The sequence below is a fragment of the Balaenoptera musculus genome, chromosome X, assembly GCF_009873245.2.
Source record: "Balaenoptera musculus isolate JJ_BM4_2016_0621 chromosome X, mBalMus1.pri.v3, whole genome shotgun sequence".
NCBI classification, from domain to species: Eukaryota; Metazoa; Chordata; class Mammalia; order Artiodactyla; family Balaenopteridae; genus Balaenoptera; species Balaenoptera musculus.
In genome coordinates this window covers 111,736,874-111,760,061 of record NC_045806.1, presented here as the reverse complement: position 1 = coordinate 111,760,061, position 23,188 = coordinate 111,736,874, and positions in this window count along the sequence as shown.

Below are 23,188 nucleotides of genomic sequence, written 5' to 3'. Positions count from 1 at the left end.
GAGGGTGGAGGAGCAAGATAGGGGTAGGGGACTAAGAGATACAAAACTACAGCGTATAAAACAAATAAGCTACAAGGATATATTGTACCGCACAGGGAAATACAGCCATTATTCTGTAATGATTTTAAATGGAGTATAATCTATAAAAATATTGAATCACTCTGTTGTACACCTGAAATTAATATAATATTGTAAATCAAGTATACTTTAATAAAAAAATAAAGATAAAAATAGAGTACAGGGCCGGCATGCAGTCAGAGCCTAATAAGTATCTGATGAACTAGTGGTTACCAGTGGAGAGGGGAAAAGCGGCAATACGGAGGTAGGGAATGGGAGATACAAACTACTGGGTGTAAGATAGGCTCAAGGATACATCGTACAACACGGGGAATATAGCCAATATTTTGTAATAACTGTAAATGGAAAGTAATCTTTAAAAATTGTATAAAAATTTAATTTAAAAAAATTAAAAGGGGCAAATATAACCCTGTAAAAAATAATAAAAAGGGGGAAATATAACCCTGAAAAAAATGTGTTTGATGAATCCCGTATTCATCATACAAGTATTCCTTGAGTAATACTTTGTCAGACCCTGTGTCATGTCCTAGAGATACAGTATATAAGACAGACACAGTCCCTGCTCTCATGGGGTTTCACATTTATTGAGGGAAGACAGACAAGAAATTATAATACACTAAAAACACTACAATAGGAATGTATGCGGGATGCATGGGAGAGCATCGAATGGGGAACATATTATGGTCAATGGGTCAGGGATATAACTCTTGAAGAAAGTGTAGAAGAAAGGACAGAAATTGTCCAGTTTTCGAAGAAAATGTTGAAATTCTCCAGATTACAAAGGAGGCAGAGTGTCTTAGACAGAACAGTATGACACAGGTCCATAGTGGACCATGCACAAGCCTGTCGCATTATTTGCCATAATGGGGCATTGCAGGACCCCAGGGTGCCCATCCACGGGACAGGGGAGAGTTATCATGTGGAGCGTATACAGAGCACTAAGTAGTGGTTAGAAGCAATGAGCAATATTTACAGCCAGCAGAATGGGTCTATCTAAAACCATAGTGTGGGTAAAAAGGCAAGAAACCAAATGGGCTATATCGCATCTCACCTTTGCAATGAATGAAGATCTATTCACAGAAGATAATACACATTTTACAAAAAACATGCACACTAAAAGACATACATTGAGTACATTAGAATGGTTGCCTCTGCATGGAGGGGAATGGGAGTGGGCTTCGGGGATAAAAAGGAATAAATGAGTAAGTCAAACAGAGCAAGAGAGGGGCCTTGTCTGGACCAACTCTGATGATATACGATGAACCTAGCAGTATCTTTAACTCAATCCTTTGTACCCGAGGTCACAAACAAAACCAAGCTGAAAGAAGGAAGGGAAGAAGGGAGGGAAAGAGGGAGGTTTAGGATTTCAGGAGAAACATCTTCTCTCTAGGGCTGGGCATATAGTAGGTGCTCAATAAATATATATTGAGAGAATGAACAAATGAGAAATCAGCGTGTTCTACCTCAGGCCACTTGAAACTACTGGCTAATCAAATGTGCCTTCAATTATGTGGCGTATTTGCCACCCAGTTATACATCTACTCAAGAGTTGTGGAGGTGATTCTGAAGTGACCCATAGCATCCCCGAAGCTTCAGTTTGAGACAACATATTTAAGAGCTCCTTCAGACAAGTGATAATTATTGCTTTCTTTTGGGGTGAAAATCCCCGATTTCCAGTACACTTCGGCAATGAAACTGTAATATTTATTCTGCTTTATTAGAGTCTTGAGCACTTAGAGATAGATGATCAGCTCTAACCCCTTCGTTGTACAGATGTAGAAACTGAGGCCCAGAGAGGCTAGGGGACACACATAAGGTCACACAGCAAGGTAAGTGCAAAGTCAGGACTGCCTCAATCAGAGCCTCTCCCATCACATTATATATATATACCCTGTCACCTTGAAAGAGCAGAATTAACAAATGGTTACATTGGTGAGCTAGAGTCAAGGCTGTTTCCTGAAATCTGTGTGCATATGGACAGAGTTAGTTATACTCATCTTCATTTTGATCTTAGTGGCAGTTAAACAAAAAACCCTTATTTAACAAAACACATTGCCTTTCCAAATGAATGCGTTCAAGCCAGGGCCTGCTTCGAGAAGCTTCATGTTGCCCTTACAGATTGGAACCCGGGGTGCGGGAATTCCATCCTCCTCAGGAAGACGCCCAGCCACAAAAGCCACATTGTTTTCCTCACTCACAGTGTTTGGTTTCATGCCTTTGCTGTAAGATGTTACACATTTGTTTTGTTGGCGCTTTTGTAATCAGTCTAGACATGGGCCTACATGGAACCATCCAGGAGGCAGATAAAACTCGCACAGTGGAATTGGGTAACCCCCTTGGTGCCCTTCCTTCAGGGAAGGAAGGGAGGCAGCTCCCCGGCACCCAGGCCCCAAGCCAAAATGTTCATGGAAACGAACACAGAGCGGACTGAATTCACTAACGGAGGAGTAGGAGGTGTTCTGTCTCTGAAGATACTCCCGGTCCCGTAGTAATCCTCATTTGGTACTTGGGATGAATTTGCTGCCAACGTTTTTGTCTTAGCCAGAGCACTAAATGCTGTCTCTCTGGGAATGTAAAGTCTCTTTTTGCATGGATCACAGAGACCGCGTACTTATGTGTCTCCACAATTGAGGATCTACAGATTTTACTTAACCCTGAACAAGCAAAGGTATATATAAAGACAAAAGCATGAAGGGAGGGCAAAGATGACTCAGATTGAATAGAGGTGGGTTTTATTTGCTCTCTTGATGCAAACTGTTTTGAATTTTTATACTATCACAGAACAAATAGAAACATGACTTAAACGTTTCACAATTTACAGGGCTGATTATGTTTGCCATTATGATACATTGTTGATAGATAGTAACAATGTTTTGCCCTTCTAGAAATTCATAAAGTGTACATCCTTCCCCCACAGCCTTCCCGCCACCATACTGGCAACAGGAGAAGCTTCTGGAGCATCAGGAATTCCAAATAAGAATGTGTCTTAGGCTTGCAGTCAATGAAACCATTCAGCCCAGGATCCCTCACAGCACTGAGGTCCACCTCTTCACACATGGCAGCGCTACAGAAGATGTTTGTGGAGTGAACATCGATTTGAGTGGCCACAGCTCTGGCAGATAGGGTGGAAACTACTCACTTACCCTCAGACAACCAGTACCACAGATCCCCACATCTATACAGCAAGGCTACCGAGCACCAGCCAAACGGGACGTTTGACCATGAACTTCAAGACTGACCTACTATGGATGGAGCATTCATCAGCAACCTAGGGCATGCTTAACTTGCAATAATATCATATTGTGTTCTGCCATTTTACCAACAATAAAGTTTTATTCTCCCACAGTTTTCTAGAACTTTATGGTTACAGTTACAAAACTACCACAGGGCAAAAGTACTGTCTAGAAACAGCAAAAATAGGGCTGTTTCCAAATGGCCACAAGACTGTCTAAACTTCTGAATGAACGTCCTCCTTAAAGCCCTATTTAGAGCAATCCGAGTCCTCCACCATCAAAGAGTCAACGCTTTCCCAATATGTTTTCCTTCAGTGCATTTCACTGTATTTTAATTCTGGGAATATCAGGAAGCTGTGTGTATGCATATACAAAACGAAAACGGCATATTTATTTTTGCCAAATCTATAATTATAAAGAGTTTACCACATTACAACTTTTTCAGTCCAGAAGCTTCTAGTTAAAGGTTGTCTTTCCATTATCATGAATATTTAAAACACAGTTCTGGCTCCCATGAATTAGAATCTGTCCCAAATAGATTGCCACAAACTCTCCTTTCTGGGGGTAGGTTTCCATCTCCTTAGTGCTTTAATTTGCTGATAAACTTTGGTATTTCCTCTGCCATCACAATGGTTGTTTCTAATGTTGATGGTCTAATGCCCTGTGACTTCAGACATTCATTTAGTCCTATGGCACCTGATCGTATAAAATCTATGATTCCCCAGCATGGGTCCCTCATGTGAGTTTTGAGAAACCCTTAGGGAACTGAAGAAGTTTTAGTCAGCACCCTCTCACTGCCTACCATCAGGTCGGCCAAAGTATCGGTAAAAACATTTCGGTGAATTTTAAAAGTTCTCATCATAAGGGAAAAAAAATATGTAACTATGGGAGGTGATAGATATTAACTAAACTTATTGTGGTGACCTATACATATAGTCATCACGTTGTACACCCTAAACTTAGACAATGTTATATGTCAACCAGAGCTCAATAAAACTGGAAAAAAGAACATTATGTATTACATTAAGCCCTATACTGCCTCCTCTTTGGCTTGTCCCGAGGCTCACATGAGGGCACGGACAGGAAAGTCTTTTGAATGGCTTGATACATCCATCAGAGGTTTTTGAAAAGACAAGTACCAAACTTTCGATGGGGAAGAGCATTGTGGTTTGTCCCACGAGAGTAGGAAGCCCTCAGCTCTCTGACGCCTTTGTAATTGCCTAGCACCACCTGACTTAAGCAGGACCCTACCTGTCAGGATGAGGATTCTCCTCGGCCTCAAATGGGCAGCGGGCATCATATCAAAAGAATGTCATAGAGACATCACAAGAAAAGGCTTATGGCTTCTGAACCTCCACCCTCCTCACCATCTTCCAAGCATTTCACACTTGAAGCCGGGAGGTCAACTTCAGAAGGAAGAGAATAAGATGGATACTAATAATCAAACACTCTGGCTTCTTCTGATGCCAAGAATCAATGTTCCTTTTGAAGGGAACATTATTGAAAACTCACAAATGGCCAAGGCCAAGAGCCCGCATGACCACTGCAAAACAGTGTTCTTAATCTACCCTGCCTCATCTCTGGTTTTATTTCTCCTGAAAGAGCCTTTTTAAAGCCTCGCCAGTGGTCTGATTCTGCCTGACAATGCAGTAGAAATCCAATTCCCCCATCTTTTGCATTTAGGGGCTCGAGAGTCCTCTTCAAGTATCTTCCAACATCTCTCTTATTGGTCACTCTTGCTTTACCCCTTAGCTAGGGCAGGAGGGAAGGCCCAATGGGCTGCCCATGCATGATAGTCACCCCCAGGAGACAGTCAAATCCAACTGAAGTTGCTAGTCGGCTCTTGGTCATAATCTAGGTTTTCCAGAATGCTGGTGTTCATTATAAAGCCATCAACGGTTTAGGGATGTGTATAGGTGACAGCCCGGTAGGACTTTGGGAGCGGAATAAGGAGTATTTAAGACGAGGTTCTAGGGAATTCCCTAGTGGTCCAGTGGTTAGGACTCCGTGCTTCCACTGTAGGGGGCCCGGGTTCAATCCCTGGTCGGGGAACTAAGATCCGGCAAACGGCGCAGCAAGCCAAAAAATAAAATTAAATTAAAGATGCGGTTATAGAGAGCCAAACTGGGACGAAAGCTTAGGCTCCCCAGGAGTTGACCAGAACAGCTAATGCCTGTGCTCTGAGCTAGCCACAGACCCAAGGACAAAGGTACTCATGTTCTCCGAGGGCCTCCCAGGCCTGGCCACCCACTGAAACCTAATGAGAGCTTCAGGTACAGAGCGACTTTGCCCAGCAGTGAGGCGGGATGTCTACCCGCTCCCGGGCGGAGCATGAAGTGAAGCTCTACGGCGACCCTTCTCCTTGCTTGGCTGTGCTGATCCCCGCTCCCGTGGCTTCAGAGAACACCTTTCAGCCTGGTCCGTGCCCCGAAGGAGGGACTCACCGGCCTTCTCACATGGTCTGGCCCAGGCCCTTCCAGAAGCTGTACTCCCAGGTGGGATGGAGACCGTCAGCCGACGCGACTCAGCCCACAGGTCTTCTGAGGGTCCCATGTTGCTTTTGACATTAAGCTCTAAAAGGCAAGGCAGGGCAGTGGAACCCGACAGCCTCAGAGGTGCCGTCCGTAATGTTCCTGTGGGTCCAGAGGAAACTGGAGGCTGCAGAGTCGGCAGCCAGCCAGGCCTGGTTTCAGGCGCTTCCACATTCTTCCTCTCTAAGACTTCTCCGGAAGCTGCAGAGCTTAGTGTTGCTGATTCAAAAATCTTCTGGCATGTTTTTATTTGTAATAATTCCAAACCCACTGAACATTCTTGTAACAACTGAGAATTGGGGGAGAGAGTGGAAAAAAAGGATCAGTTAGATGATGAGGGGCCTACTCACTCTTAGGTGCTGACTTTCAAAGGGAAAGGAATTTGATGGCCCTGCTTGAGCTCTCAGGGAGTGTTGATCTCCTGCCTGAGCCCCGCCATGGGTTTTCTATTGCAGATCAGGGTAGCTGCTGGGTTGGGACGCTGAGTCGCCAGGGGCTGCGATCCAGTGAGAGTCTGGCCAGGGTCTGGGAGGAGCTGCCGTTATGCCTCTCAAACCAGGGCACTGGCGGATCTCGCTCTGCAGCCAGCCCATGGCCCAGAGGACGGCTTTCCTCGTTCTCGGCCTGTCCTCCTCTACGTGCTGCATCCAGGAGAGATGAAAATAAATCATCCAGGGGCAGAGCAGGCAGGCCCTTGAGGTCAACTGGTCCGGTCCCCTCAGCCAGTAGAGGGGGAAAGTAAGGCCCCGGGGGAAATGAGGGACATTAGGGTGGTTCTAGAGCCTAGGGCCTGCTGGCTGCCATGCCAGGGCTCTCTCGGTCCTAGCCCATGAGTAGGACCAGAAACAAAAACAGCATCCGCCAAGCTAGAACCGAGAGCTTTCTCCATCTTGGAGCCCCTGGCTTCTTACCTCTAACCCCTCCTGTCACCAGTCCTTGTGACGAGAATCAGATCAATGAACACCTTGCAGAATCCTTAAATTCCCTGGAAACTGGAAGACAAGTGCGAGAGCAGTGGATCGACAGCTTATTTGAATTGGTATTTCCTACGAGTCCTAAAAGACATGAATTTTCCTTAGAGAAACAGATGGAGATTCATTTCCAGGGCCATGAAGAGGAAAAAACACATTTGCTCAAATGGCATGGTCTTTTTCTTCTGCAATGACTCAAAGCCCAAGCTCCCGCCTCTTCCCCTAGGAGCTTGGTAACGCGCATATCCGGAGACCTGCCTCTCCCTCAGCTCAGCCCTTATGTTAGGGAGGGAGAATTCAACCGCTGATTCCAGAAACTATTTTCCAAGAAAAACGGCATATCTGGCCCAACATAATGCTTCCACTTCCACTTGCTGGCAGAATGAGGAAGCTGGGCATTCCCTTTTATCCACCCCCATCACTGAGGCTTGGCCAAGGCCCTTTGGAAATCTCAGCTCTAGGAGGAGTTCACACACTTGGTTCTTAGAACTGAAAGGAGAGGTTGACAAAGGTGGGGAAGTGTAAGTGAGGAGAAACCAATACCCTCCCTACATTAGGAGCTAATTAGATTGGAAACATAACTCTGGCAAGGATAAATGATGGGGCCACAAGGATTTGGCTCAACCAGGGCACCAGTAAACCTTCTCCAGAGGCCCTGCTGGCTCCTGCAGTATAGGGGACCCTGCCTGAGAGATTGTGGGGAGAAATTGAGCTCCTCCAGAGAAAGCACCAGACCCTGGAAAACCATCTGGACTAGAGCAATCGATATTTGCATCTTAAATCTATTGTCAGAGAATACCATGGAGCTACCTACCAGATCTTTCTGAGAGATGAATCCCCATAGTGGGAACACAGAATAGTAGCAGCTCAGAAAATCTAATGGGTCCAGGGGAAAAAAGACCTTGCAATCATTTCACTTAAGTATACTTTGACTTTATATCCTATATGGGTCCCTTTCCTTACATTTTTTTTAAACATGAGAAAGAAGTTAGATCTTATATTTAGCCTTGAAATTTTGGATGAAAATCTCTTCCTTAGTCAAAATCTCCATTTCAGTTCCCTCCAAACTAGTTCTTAAACTGTTTGGGGGCGAGGGGGAGTGTTGAGGGTGGTACAAGACTTCTTTGAGAATCATAAAAAAGCTTAGGTTTCTCTAGGAAGAAAAAAAGTGTAGATACCCTGTCATAGGCAACCTCTCTGATGGCTCCCAATATTCTCTTGATATTCACACCCTTCAGTAATTCTTTCCCCTTGAGTGGAGGCTGGACTTAGTGACTTGTTTCTAATGAATAGGATGTGGCAAAAGTGGTGGGATCAGGTTACAAAAAGACTGTGGCTTCCTTATGTATATTTTCCCACAATAATAATAGTAAAAGACTGTGGCTTCCATCTTGCTGGCTCACTCTCTTGCTCACTCACTGAAGAAACAGGCTGCCACGTTGTAAGGTACACTATGGAGAGATTCACATGGCAAAAAACTAATGTCTCTGGACAATAGCTAGCAAGAAACTGAGACTTGCCAACAGTCACGTGAGTAAGCATAGAAGCAGATCCACTTTCAGACAAGCCCTGAGATGAATGCAGCACTGGCGAATACTTGGTTGCAGCCTATGAAACACTCTAAACCTGAGGTACCAGCTAAGCCACACCTGTGTTCCTCACACACAGAACCATGTGATTATAAATAGTTGGTTTTTTTAAGATGCTAAATTTGGGGATAATTTGTTACACAGCAATAAATAACTAACATATACCCATGCACACAAGATTTTGCACAGATGTTCAGGGGGTTCCAGGACATCCTAGATCTCACATCAAGGCCCTCCTAAGTTAACTCCTTGTTAAGAACCCCTAGACCAGTGATGACCAACAGAAATATAATACAAGCCACACAGATATTTTACATTTTCTAGGAGCCACAGTAAAAAAGTGAAAAGAAACAGGTGAAAATAATTTCAATAGCATATTTTATTTAAACTAATATATCTCAAATATTATCATTTCAACATATAATCAATATTATTTGTGAAATATTTTCCTTTTCATTATAAATCTTTGAAATCAGATATGTCTTTCAATGTATGGCACATCTCAATTTGGACTAACAACATTTCAAGTGCTCAATAGTCACAGGTGGCCAGTGGCTTTTGTATATGGACAGTACAGCCCAGGACTAATATGAAATTCAAATAATAAACAAATATTGGCTTCTTTGGCCATTACAGCACCTGCTGCCCTAAATGCCTGGCACTGATGGGGAAGCTAGCAGGGCCTATTGATATAAAAAGCCCAGGGGGGTTAAGATGATAATAACTCTCCAAATTGCTCTATAGATCTAAAATCCCAGGTACTCTTTTTTTTTTTTGGCAGAAATTAACAAGCTGATCTTAAAATTCATAGGGAACTACGAGGACACATAATAGCTAAAACAATATTGAAAAAGAAGAACAAAGTTGGATGAATCACACTTCCCCATTTTAAAACTTACTACAAAGCAGCTGAAATCAAGACAGTATAGTGCTAGAATTGGACTGACATACAGATCGATGGAACAGAATTGAGAGTCGAGAAATAAACCTATACATTAATTTTTGACAACGATGCCAAGACCATTCAATGGGGAAAGAATAGTCTCTTTCAACAAATGGTGCTGGGAAAACTGGATATCCATATGCACAAGAATGAAGTTGGACCCCCTACCTCACACCATATATAAAAATTAACTCAAAATGGATCAAAGACTTAAACATGAGAGCTAAAACTATAAACTTATTAGAAGAAAACATAAGGGTATATCCTTATGACATTTGATTTGGCAATGGTTACTTAGATATAATACCAAAAGCACAAGTAACAACAACAACACAAAAAAATAAATCGGACATCATCAAAATTTAAAAGTTTGTGCTTCAAAAAAAAAAAAAAAGTTTGTGCTTCAAAGAAACCATCAAGAAAATGAAAAGACAACTCACATAATAGGAAAATATATTTTCAAATCATATGCCTCATAAGGGAGTTGTATCTAAAACATATAAAGAGGGCTTCCCTGGTGGCGCAGTGGTTGAGAATCTGCCTGCCAATGCAGGGGATATGGGTTCGAGCCCTGGTCTGGGAAGATCCCACATGCCGCGGAGCAACTAGGCCCATGAGCCACAGCTGCTGAGCCTGCGCGTCTGGAGCCTGTGCTCCACAACAAGAGAGGCTGCCATAGTGAGAGGCCCGCGCACCGCGATGAAGAGTGGCCCCCCACTTGCCACAACTAGAGGAAGCCCTCACACAGAAACGAATACACAACACAACCATAAATAAATAAATTAATTAATTAGTTAATTTAAAAAAAAAAGAATTAAAAAAAATAAAAAAAATAAAACATATAAAGAATTCTTACAACTCAATAAAAAGGTAAAAACTCAATTTTTTTTTAATGAGCAAAGGATCTGGATAGACATTTCGTTAAAGATATATAAATGGCCAATAAATTCTTTAGAAGATGCTCAACACCACCATTAGCCATTATGGAAATGCAAATCAAAACCACAATGAGATACCTCTTCACACCGACTAGGATGACTACAGTTTCTTAAAAAAGGAAAAAAATAAGCGATGGCAAGGAAGTAGAGAAATTGGAAATCCCCTACATTGCTGATGGGAATGTAAACTTGTGCAACTATTTTGGAAAACAAACTGGCAGTTCCTCAGAATGTTAAACATGGAGGTATCATATGACCCAACAATTTGACTCTTAGGTATATACCTAAGAGAACTGAAAACATAGGTCCATATAAAAACTTGTTCATGGTTTGGCAGTTTCTCAAAAAGCCAAACATAGGATTACCATATAACCCAACAATTCCACTCCTGGGTATATATTCAAAAGAATTAAAAGTAGGGACACATTCTGACTGGTGTGAGGTGATACCTCACTGTAGTTTTGATTTGCATTTCTCTAATGATTAGTGATGTTGAGCATCCTTTCATGTGTTTGTTGGCAATCTGTATATCTTCTCTGGAGAAATGTCTATTTAGGTCTTCTGCCCATTTTGGATTGGGTTGTTTGTATTTTTGATATTGAGCTGCATGAGCTGCTTATAAATTTTGGAGATTAATCCTTTGTCAGTTGCTTCATTTGCAAATATTTTCTCCCATTCTGAGGGTTGTCTTTTCGTCTTGTTTATGGTTTCCTTTGCTATGCAAAAGCTTTCAAGTTTCATCAAAAAATCTACAAACAATAAATGCTGGAGAGGGTGTGGAGAAAAGGGAACCCTCTTGCACTGTTGGTGGGAATGTAAATTGATACAGCCACTATGGAGAACAGTATGGAGGTTCCTTAAAAAACTAAAAGTAGAACTACCATACGACCCAGCAATCCCACTACTGGGCATATACCCTGAGAAAACCATAATTCAAAAAGAGTCATGTACCACAATGTTCATTGCAGCTCTATTTACAATAGCCAGGACATGGAAGCAACCTAAGTGTCCACCGACAGATGAATGGATAAAGAAGATGTGGCACATATATAGAATGGCATATTACTCAGCCATAAAAAGAAACGAAATTGAGTTATTTGTAGTGAGGTGGATGAACCTAGAGACTGTCATACAGAGTGAAGTAAGTCAGAAAAAGAAAAACAAATACTGTATGCTAACACATATATATGGAATCTAAAAAAAAAATGGTTCTGAAGAACCTAGGGGCGGGACAGGAATAAAGACGCAAATGTAGAGAATGGACTTGAGGACACGGGGAGGGGGAAGGGTAAGCTGGGACGAAGAGAGTAGCATGGACATATCTACACTACCAAATGTAAAATAGATAGCTAGTGGGAAGCAGCTGCATAGCACAGGGAGATCAGCTCGGTGCTTTGTGACCACCTAGAGGGGTGGGATAGGGAGGGTGGGAGGGAGGCGCAAGTGGGAAGAGATATGGGGATATAGGTATATGTATAGCTGATTCACTTTGTTATAAAGCAGAAACTAACACACCATTATAAAGCAATTATACTCCAATAAAGATGTTAAAAAAATACAAAAAAAACCCCAACAAAGTAAGGACACAAACAGGTACTTGTACACCAATGTTCATTGCAGCATTATTTACAACAGCCAAAAGGTGGAACAAACCCAAATGCCTGTTAATGGATGAACGGATAAACAAAAATGGTATATCCATACAATGGAATCTTATTCAGTCATGAAAAGGAATGAAGTACTGATATATGCTATAACTTGGATGAACTTTGAAAACATTATGCTGAGTAAAAGAAGCCAGTCACAAAAGGTCATATATTATTTGATTCCATTTTAATAAAATGCCCAGAACCAGGGAAGTCAGTAAAGACTGAAAGTAAATTTTTTTTTAATTTTTAAAATGTTTTAATCTTTAAATTTTATTTATTAAACTATGGTTGATTTACTCTATTATATTAGTTTCAGGTGTACAGCTTCAGATTCTTTTCCATTATAGGTTATTATAATATATTGAATATAGTTCCCTGTGCTACACAGTAAATCCTTCTTGTTTATCTATTTTTTAAATTTATTTATTTTTGGCTGCGTTGGGTCTTCGTTGCTGCACGTGGGCTTTCTCTAGTTGCGGCAAGCAGGGGCTACTCTTCGTTGTGGTGCGCAGGCTTCTCATTGCGGTGGCTTCTCTTGTTGCAGAGCATGGGCTCTAGGCACGCGGGTTCAGTAGTTGTGTCACGCGGGCTCAGTAGTTGCGGCTCGTGGGTTCTAGAGCGCAGGCTCAGTAGTTGTGGCTTATGGGCTTAGTTGCTCTGCAGCATGTGGGATCTTCCCTGGCCAGGGCTCGAACCCGTGTCCTCTGCATTGGCAGGTGGACTCTTAACCACTGCGCCACCAGGGAAGCCCTATCTATGTTATATATAGTGCTGTGTTTCTATTTATCCCATACTCCAAATTTTTTTTTTTTTTTTGGTGATGCCACACAGCTTGCGGGATCTTAGTTGCCTGACCAGAGATCGAACCCAGGCCCCAGCAGTGAGAGCACCAAGTCCTAACTACTGGACCGCCAGGGAATTCCCACCCCATACTCCTAATTTATCCCTCCGCCCTTTCCCCTTTGGTAACCATAAGTTTGTTTTGCATGTCTGTGAGTCTGTTTCTTTTTGTAAATAAGTTGATTTGTATTACTGTTTTTTTGGCATTTTTCTGCTTTTTTGCCTGCGACAAACGCGACATGTAGGATCTTAGTTCCCCGACCAGGGATTGAACCCGCGCCCCCTGCATTGGAAGCATGGAGTCTCAACCACTGGACCACCAGGGAAGTCTCTGTATTATTGTTTTAGGTTCCACATATAAGTGATATCATATGATATTTGTCTCTCTCTTTCCGACTTTGTTCACTTAGTATGATAATCTCTAGGTCCATCGATGTTGGTGTAAATGGCAATACTTCATTCTTTCTTATGGCTGAGTAATATTCCATTGTATATATATACCACATCTTCTTTATCCATTCATCTGTTGAGGGACACTTAGGTTGCTTCCAGGTCTTGGCTATTGTACATAGTGCTGCTATGAACATTGGGGTGCATGTATCTTTTCGAGTTAGAGTTTTCTCCAGATATAAGTCCAGGAGTGGGATTGTTGGATCATATGGTAGTTCTAGTTTTAGTTGGTTTTTTTGGTTTGTTTGTTTTTTTTTGGCTGCGTTGGGTCTTCATTGCTGCGTGGGGGATTTCTCTCTAGTTGCGGCGAGTGGGGGTTACTCTTCGTTGCGGTGTGCAATATTTTTAGTTTTTTAAAGAACCTCCATACTGTTCTCCATAGTGGCTGCACCAATATACATTCCCACCAACAGTGCAGGAGGATTCCCTTTTCTCCACACCCTCTCCAGCATGCATTACTTGTAGACTTTTTGATGATGGCCATTCTGACCGGTGTGAGGTGATACCTAACTGTGGTTTTGAGTTGCATTTATCTACTAATTAGCAATGTGGAGCATCTCTTCATGTGCCTGTTGGCCATCTGTATGAGATTGGAAGTAATTAATATTTACTAATTGGGACTGGGGGGAGGATGGAGAGTGACAGCTAATAGGCATAGGTTTCTTTTGGGGGGATGTTGGAAATTTCATAAAATTAGATAGTGGTGATGGTGGCACAACTGTGAACATACTAGAAACTACTGAACTGTGTACCTTAAACGGGTAAAATTTATGATATGTGAAATGTAGATAGTGGTGATGGTGGCACAACTGTGAACATACTAGAAACTACTGAACTGTGTACCTTAAACGGGTAAAATTTATGATATGTGAAATGTATCTCAATAAAGCTGTAAAAAAAAGCCCACAAAAACTCCAGTGGCTATTTAGGGCCCCCTCGGTGGTACTGCATTGCTTCCACTCTTTCTCAGGGCCCTCTGGAGAGGCTACATGGTGCTGTGGAAAGAGGGAGGGCGGAAGGCAGTTAGAGCATCCACTCTGTACCTGTGCCAAGGGCTGCCACCTCGCTCATCTCATTTAAGCTGTGCTCTGGCTGTGCCCATTTATACATGAGGGAATTCACAGCTAGGTAAGTGGTGGCACCAGGATTTAAACAGAAGGTTTCCATCTCCAGTCTCACATGCGTTCCACTCTACCTGGCTACTCTAGGAAATCAGCATCACCAATAAAGACAGGCCACCTTGGCCAGTATCCCTTGTGCTTTGTGAGTCTAGGTCCTGTGCTGTGTGAGCTGAGCAGTTTGAACTATGGCAATGGTTGCAAACTCCAACGCCCACTGGGGCTCAGCAGACTACGTCAATGTGTGAAGGAGGCCAGGCAAGGGAATGGCTGTGGTGAATTGAAGAATAGGTGACCCATTGAAAGGAAGATGTGGGTATTGCCTCCAGCTCACTGTTGTCACGGGGTAACAAGGGGCTGCAGTGGCCCAATCCTGATTTTTCACAAGAAGCCAAAAATATGGATTTCAAATGCTGGCAACTAATTCAAAGTTTTAAAAAAACATCTATTTGGGGCAAACAAAACTTTTGCATGGTGATTCCGCCTGAGGGGCCACCAGTTTGCAAATCTGAACTGGACCATCTCTGATGTTCATCCTGCCTTTATATTCTCTGAATCTCTCTGCCACAGACCTGGTCCTGTCTGCCTCAGTGAGTGCAGGGTTCAAATGCGGGTTTTCTAGATACCCTTGGTGCTATCTCCGGAAAATCAGATCGCAGAGAACAGGTTCTGTAGGCCTTAGCTCTTAGTCTGCAAAGGCAACGTTCAAATATGGAATGGACTTTTCCTTCTTAAAGTGGGCATTACTTTTCCTCCTGCTCTTCCTGGGCAAATTGGGTGGTTGAGTAAATATGTGGGTGAGCTGCGAACTGCACGTATGGCAAGTGGTGACTCCAGGTTTTCAAAATAAGAGGCCTTGGTCGAATGCCTTTTACAAAGCCCCAGCCAGTACAGTAAGACAATGGGAAAACTGGACAGATACATGTAAAAGAATGAGATTAGAACATTTCCTCACACCATATACAAAAATAAACTCAAAATAGATTAAAGACCTAACTGTAAGACCTGAAACCATAAAACTCCTAGAACAGAACATAGGCAGAACAGGGACTTCCCTGGTGGTCCAGTGGTTAAGAATCCATCTTGCAATGCAGGGGACACTGGTTCGATCCCTGGTCAGGGAACTAAGATCCCACATGCCGGGGGGGCAACTAAGCCCACGCGCCACAACTACTGAGCCTGTGTGCCACAACTAGAGAGCCCACGTGCCGCAACTACAGAGCCCATGTGCTCTGGAGCCCACGCGCCACAACGAAGAGTCCGTGTGACACGATGAAAGCTCCTGCGTGCCTCAATGAAGATCCCACGTGCCACAACTAAGACCCGACACAGCCAAAAAAAATTTTTTTAATTAAAAAAAAGAACATAGGCAGAACATTCTTTGACATAAATAACAGCAATATATTTTTGGATCTGTCTCCTAAGGCAAAAGAAAGAAAAGCAAAATAAACATATGGGGTCTAATTAAACTTAAAAGCTTTTCCATAGCAAAAGAAACCATTGACAAAAGGGAAAGACAACCTTCAGAATGGGAGAAAATATTTGCAAATGATGTGACTGACAAGGGGTTAATATTCAAAATATATAAACAGCTCATACGACTCAATAACAAAAAAACAAACAACCTGATTAAAAAATGGGCAGAAGACCTGAACAGACACTTCTCTAAAGAAGACATACACATGGCCAACAGAGACATGAAAAGATGCTCCACATGGCTAATTATTAGAGAAATGCAAATTAAAACTACAATGAGGTATCACCTCACACCTGTCAGAATGGCTATCATAAAAAGTCTACAAATAACAAATGCTGGAGTATGTGGAGAAAAGGGAACTCTAGTACACTGTCGGTAGGAATGTAAATTGGTACAGCCACTATGGAAAACACTATGGAGGGTTTCCAAAAAACTAAAAATAGAGTCACCATATGATCCAGCAATTCCATTCCTGGGTATATATCTGGAAACACTAACTTGAAAAGATACATGCACCCAAGGATCAAAGCAGCACTATTTACAGTAGCCAAGATATGCAAGGAACACAAGTGTTCATCAACAGATGAATGGATAAAGAAGGTGTGATACACACACACACACACACACACACAGAAATATTACTCAGCCATAAAAAGTGAAATTCATTTGCAGCAACATGGATAGACCCAGAGAATATTATGCTTAGTGAAATAAGTCAGAGAAAGATAAATACTGTATGATATCACTTATTTGAGGAACCTAAAAAATAAAACGAATGTATACAGCAAAACAGAAACAGACTCACAGATATAGAAAACAAACTAGTAGTTACCAGTGGGGAGGGGGAAGGGGGAAGGCGGAAGATAGGTGTATGGCATTGAGAGATACAAACTACTTATGTATAAAATAAATAAGCAACAAGGATATATTGTACAGCACAGGGAAATATAGCCATTATCTTGTAATAACATTTAACAGAGTATAATCTATGAAAATACTGAATCACTATGCTGTACATTTGAAATTAATATTGTAAATCAACTATACTTCAATTTAAAATTTTTTTTAAGTAAAATTTGGTGGCATTCTGAAAACCCACTCTTCATTTTCTCCAGAGAGTAGGCTAAAGCCAGGTATGTGTAAAAGTAGCTCTTTGGGTTTTGTCTGTTTGTTTGTTAGATTTATTTATTTATTTATTTGGCTGGGCCAGGTCTTAGTTGCCACGTGCGGGCTCTTAGTTGCAGCATGCGGGATCTAGTTCCCTGACCAGGGATCGAACCCAGGCCCCCTGCATTGGGAGCGTGGAGTCTTAACCACTGGACCACCAGGGAAGTCCCTAAAAGTAGCTCTTTGAATTGTTAGGTTTTTGTCTTAGATGGTACCATGAGTGTATGTGATTTAGCCAAGGAATAGGTGCTATCTTGTCCTTCTGGTCGTTTTGAAATGATAATATTTTAAATGTGAAATTAATGTTTGGCTTTTAAAAACATACATTCATGGCTACAGGAAAGCTAAAATTAAAGAAAACGTTGTTTTAGCAAACAATTTCTCCAGTGCAGTTACTGAAAGCATTGTAAAGTCCAAAAATGTAAAATGTTTCCACAGAAGGTTTGATACTGAGTCCATGTTCTTTGCTACAAAGAGAGAAATCTTGCAGTAAAAACTAAAGGGTTGGAGTCCAAGAGAGCTCTGAATTTTCATCCCCCGCCTCACTGCAATTGACTGGCCTTGGAGAGGCTGAGTTAGAGACCTGGGCATGCTTGTGGCCAGGGGCCAGGAGAGCGTTAGAAGGAATGGGTGGTGGGAATACTCATAGGACAGAAAGGAACGCGTGAGCAGGCCTTTCAGTGGCATGAATGGTCAACCCCTCCTGAGGTCAAAGGCAAGACAGAGATGTGGGGCACACCCTTCCACTTATGCAGGGGAGAAGTGGATTCTTGCCTGCCGGCTCTGTACACTCACATAGACGCATCAAGCCTGCTCCTAAGAGACTGATTCTTCTTAGGGCCCTCCTCTGAGGCCCGTGGAAGCATGTACTAGAAACAGGCACCATCCAGTCATGGGCATTTCCTCTTCCCCTGTCCCCCCACCAGAGCCCCATCCCCAGCTCTTTACAGAATTGTGCAGACCAAACTTGTTGGTCTTCACTCCTGACCTTCTGACTCTCAGACCTCCATTTAGCTCTGGACCCTAGCTCCGCACCCAGGCTTTGAGAACCTCTTTGGAATATGCTACTATGACAGCGCCCGCTCACCCTCTCAGTGCCACCCTTTCTTGCCTTTAGGAGGTATGGTAGGATGAAATATGCCCCCTTGAAAGATACCCATATCCTAATCCCCAGAACCTGTGAATACTACCCTATATGGAAACAGAGTTTTGCAGGTATGATTAAACTAAGGGTTTTATAGATCAGCAACAAGGATTTACTGTATAGCACAGGGAACTATATTCAATATCTTATAATAACCTATGATGGAAAAGAAACTGAAAAAATATATATATAACTGAATCGCTTTGCTGTACACCTGAAACACAATATTGTAAATCAACTATACTTCAATACAAAAAAATAATAATGGGGGCTTCCCTGGTGGCGCAGTTGTTAAGAATCCGCCTGTCAATGCAGGTGACACGGGTTCAAGCCCTGGTCCAGGAAGATCCCACACGCCGTGGAGCAACTAAGCCCACGCGCCACAACTACTGAGCCTGCGCTCTAGAGCCCGTGCTCCGCAATGAGAAGCCACCGCAATGAGAAGCCCGCGCACCGCAACGAAGAGTAACCCCCGCTCTCCGCAACTAGAGAAAGCCCGCGCGCAGCAGCAAAGACCCAACGCAGCCAAAAATAAGTAAATAAAATAAATACATTTAAAAAATAATAATAATATTTTAAAAAATAAAAAATAAAAATAATAATGAAGTAAGGGTTCTAAAACAGGAAATTAGGGAATTCCCTGGTGGTCCAGTGCCATGACTCGGGTTCAATCCCTGGTTGGGAAACTAAGATCCCGCAAGCCGCATGGCATGGCAAAAAAAAAATTTTTTTTAATTAATTAATTAATTTTTGGCTGTGTTGGGTCTTCGTTTCTGTGCGAGGGCTTTCTCTAGTTGCAGCAAGCGGGGGCCACTCTTCATCACGGTGCGCGGGCCTCTCACTATCGCGGCCTCTCCCGTTGCGGAGCACAGGCTCCAGACGCGCAGGCTCAGCAATTGTGGCTCACGGGCCCAGTTGCTCCGCGGCATGTGGGATCTTCCCAGACCAGGGCTCGAACCCGTGTCCCCTGCATTGGCAGGCAGATTCTCAACCACTGCGCCACCAGGGAAGCCCCCCCAAAATTTTTTTAATTTAAAAATAAAATAGGGAAATTATCTTGGATTATCTGAGTGGACTCTAAATGCAATTACAAGTGTCCTTAAATGAGTGAGATAAATGAGATTTGACAGACAGAAGAGGAGGCAGTGTGAGCTACCACAGAGGAGATACTGGAGTGATGCAGCCACAAGCCAGGGAATGCCGGCGGCCACCAGAATGAGGCTAGGAAGGGACACTTCCCTAGAGCCCCTAGAGGTAGTGCAGCCCTGCTGGCCCCTGATTTTGGACTTCTGGCTTCCAGAACTCTGAAAGGAGAAATTTCTGTGGTTTTCAAGCCACCAAGTTCATATTCATTTGCTGCCGCACACACAGGAAACTAATACAGGAGGGATGCTCCTCAAGTTCAGGCAAGACTCCTTCCTGATTGAGGACTTCACTTGGCCCCTAAGGTAAAGTCTATTCCCTTTGTGTCAAACCAAGGAGGGGAGATCAACAGGGCCAACACAGGCCTCAGTTTCTTAGGGTGAGACTTTGGGGCCCAAGAATCCTGGGGAAGCCCAGGGAAGAAAGTGGATTACTTTATCTCAAGTCACAGAAATTTAGAACTTACAGAGAACACAAGAGTGGTGAAATGCTTTGTGACAGGACTGAGAACTCCAAGCAGACTCATTGGCAAGATCTAACCACAGGGCACTTGGTTCTGATGCTTCCAAAATCTTCCTGGCAGGTGGTTCAGAAAGTGCTAACCTGAAAGTATTTTGCAAAACTTATTTATTAAATACAAACTCTCCCTCTTGGCCTTGGTTTCATCCTGGTGTCACCTGGGGAACTTTGAAAAATCCCAACACACAAGCCACAGCCTAGATCAGTTAGATCAGAATCTCTGGGGATGAGACCCAGGTATCAGTATTATCAAAGCTCTCCAGATGGTACCAATGTGCAGCTAAGGTTGAGGACTGCTGCTTAAGTCATAACCCTCAGGGGACTTCCCTGGTGGCGCAGTGGTTAAGACACCACGCTCCCAGTGCAGGGGGCCCTGGTTCAATCCCTGGTCAGGGAACTAGATCCCGCATGCATGCCGCAACTAAGAGTTTGCATGCCACAACTAAGGAGCCCATGTGCTGCAACTAAGGAGCTGGCAAGCCACAACTAAGGATCCCACGACCCACAACTAAGGAGCCCGCCTGCCGCAAGTAAGGAGCCCATGTGCTGCAACTAAGGAGCCGGTGAGCTGCAACTAAGGAGCTGGTGAGCCACAACTAAGACCCAGCACAACCAAATAAATAATTTTTTTTTAAGTCATAACCCGGACTTCCCTGGTGGTGCAGTGGTTAAGAATCTGCCTGCTAATGCAGGGGACACAGGTTCAAGCCTGGGTCCGGAAAGATCCCACATGCCGCGGAGCAGCTAAGCCCACGAGCCACAACTACTGAGCCCATGTGCCACAACTACTGAAGCCCGCGTGCCTAGAGCTCATGCTCTGCAACAAGAGAAGCCACCTCAGTGAGAAGCCTGCGCACCACAACAAAGAGTAGCCCTTGCTCGCCGCAACTAGAGAAAGCCCACGTGCAGCAACAAAGACCCAATGCAGCCAAAAATAAATAAATAAATAAATAAATAAATTTAAAACAAAAAAGTCATAACCCTCAGCCTATTCCGCCACTTTGTATAATGCAACCCTGGGAGGTCAGGATTGAGGAAGACAAAGGGAAAGGCTCTTTCGAGATCTCACCTCCAATCTAGCCAGAAAGAGGGAAAGGGAGGCAAAAAGTAAGTGGAACCAAAAGCTCTTCTGAGGCTCCTGCGAAGACCTGTACATGAGAAGCCCAGGCCTGGAGAGCCTCTCTCTCTGGGGGGCATTCCAGAAGCATCTATTGACAAGCTCATGGTTCCCTTGGATTGGAAGTGAACCTAGGGTCCTGGGACTGGCTTGGTTTAAAATGACACAAAACCTAGACCAGGCAAGGGCATCCCTGGACTTAGTCATCCCAACAGAAAGCTGGTGTGGGGTATTGTCAGAGCCACGACTGACCTCCTCCAGCAGAAAAGACTGAGGACAACAAACTCTCCTTCTTCCTCTGCTTCCAGAGTTTTCTTCCTAGAATAACTATGTTGACTGTACAGAAATCTGAGTAGTCGCTGGCATTTCCATGAGCTATCTATCATTTACGCTTGCTTATCAGAACCAAGTTTAAAAACTGTCACGAGTCTGCTTGGGTTGTGAGATTTGATCAACACTAAACTCTGTTTAACAGTCTTCAATCACTGTTCAGTCTCATAGTTCTGTCATCGGTTTGCAATCTTCAAATGTTAGAGGGAAGATTTCTCCCTGGCTCTTGGCTTCCTTGAGTAATAGATGCCGTCCATTAAGTAACTGACGTTCAAAGCAGGGTTCCACGTCTGAGAAATTTGTGATGTTGAAAAATACCAGTCAAGCTTCAGAGGTGAGGAAAATGAGCCTTCGAGCAGACCTAGCTGAATAAAACATGATCAAATTTGCACCTTCCTCGTGTGTTTTTATAGCTACCTAGTTCACGGTGCCACTGGTGCTGTTTTATCGTGGAAAATATAAATGCAGCAGAGCAGCTGGGAGCCCGTATAATGAAAAGGTGGATTTGAGTTTTCTGTAGGCAGCCAAGAATAATGGAGCCGAAGCAGTCCTTGGAGAGAAAGGGGGCTCAGCCAGGAATGTGTGGGAAAACGAAACTCCTCTGTGTCTCTCCAACCCGACTTGAGAGGAGAGAGAGTATCAGGAAAGACGAGTTTCAAGACTCTCCCAGGGAGCTCATTGTGAGCCAATGGATCTGCTGGGAAGTCGTTGTTCAAGAGGGAACATCAGGGCTTCGAAGATGGAGAGAATTCATAGGATCTGGCCTGGCTCCGTCCAGCTCCTGACTAGATGTGGCAAGGGGAGCCACCTTGGGCCACGGCTGTATCCTGGGAGAGATGGATGGGGAAAAGGGATCATGCTGGGAGGCAGGGGCAGGGGGAAGCTGGGGGTGGTGTCAGCAGGCAAGGGAGCAGAGCCTAAGAAGCACTTAGCTCTTTGGGTTACAACTTACTGGCATTCCCTGCAGCTGAGGTAAGGGGCTTCCTGTTAGAAGCAGATGAACAGCTCCTGGCATGTTTACACAGCTAGTGATTTTGTTGTTGAAGAAAGTTTCTGTTAATCAAATAGAGTATATTTTGTTCAGAGTTTAGATCCTTTTGAAAATAAACATCTGATCTTATTTCACTAGAAATCCACTGTTGCTGTCTATGGGGAATCTCTTGGAGTTTTTCTCTCCTTAAATGCCACATCAAATAGATTTTATTTGGGGTTTTTAATCCTCTTGCCCCAAAAAACATTTCATTGAAAAAAATCCAAACTGCAGGCCCAAAACCATCACATGGAATGAAAATAATGGTTCATGTCTGGTGGTAGCTGGTGGGGTTCAGTCACCACTATTTCTCCTCCTGAAACTTGAGGTTTGGAGAGCTCGACATACCACATTTCCCTTGAAATTCAAGGGTGCACGCATTAACAACAAATCTTTCCTCACAGACATAACCAATTTTAACTGATTTTTTTTGTACTCATGAAAGAGAAATCAACTCAAAGTTCCCAGAGCCTAAATAAATAGAAGTTGAGTTGGTACATGCATTTTTTAAATGTTTCAAACGTTTCAATAACTATGGAAATAACAATACAGTTCACAATAACACTGAAGGAGAAGGATATAATCTGAATGTGTTTTTGTGTTTTAGCTAACAGAGCCCTAACAGCACCTGAGAATGGAGTAATGAAGTTAATTAAGAATTAATGAAGTTTACTAATTAGCAATTAATAAAGCTCTCACAATGTGACATCTGACATTTAGTTCCATGATTTCTTTTTTCTGGTTCCAGATGTTTTTTAATTATAAAAAGAGCACCAGCCCCGTAAATGATGTCTTTTTAACAGTCATTGTTGATCCATGGGCATTTTTTCCCACCCTGTGACTCATAGTGAATGTCATTTTTCTTACTCCTTTGATGTTTTCAGATACATTTACATTCAAACAAATCCACAAAATACCAGG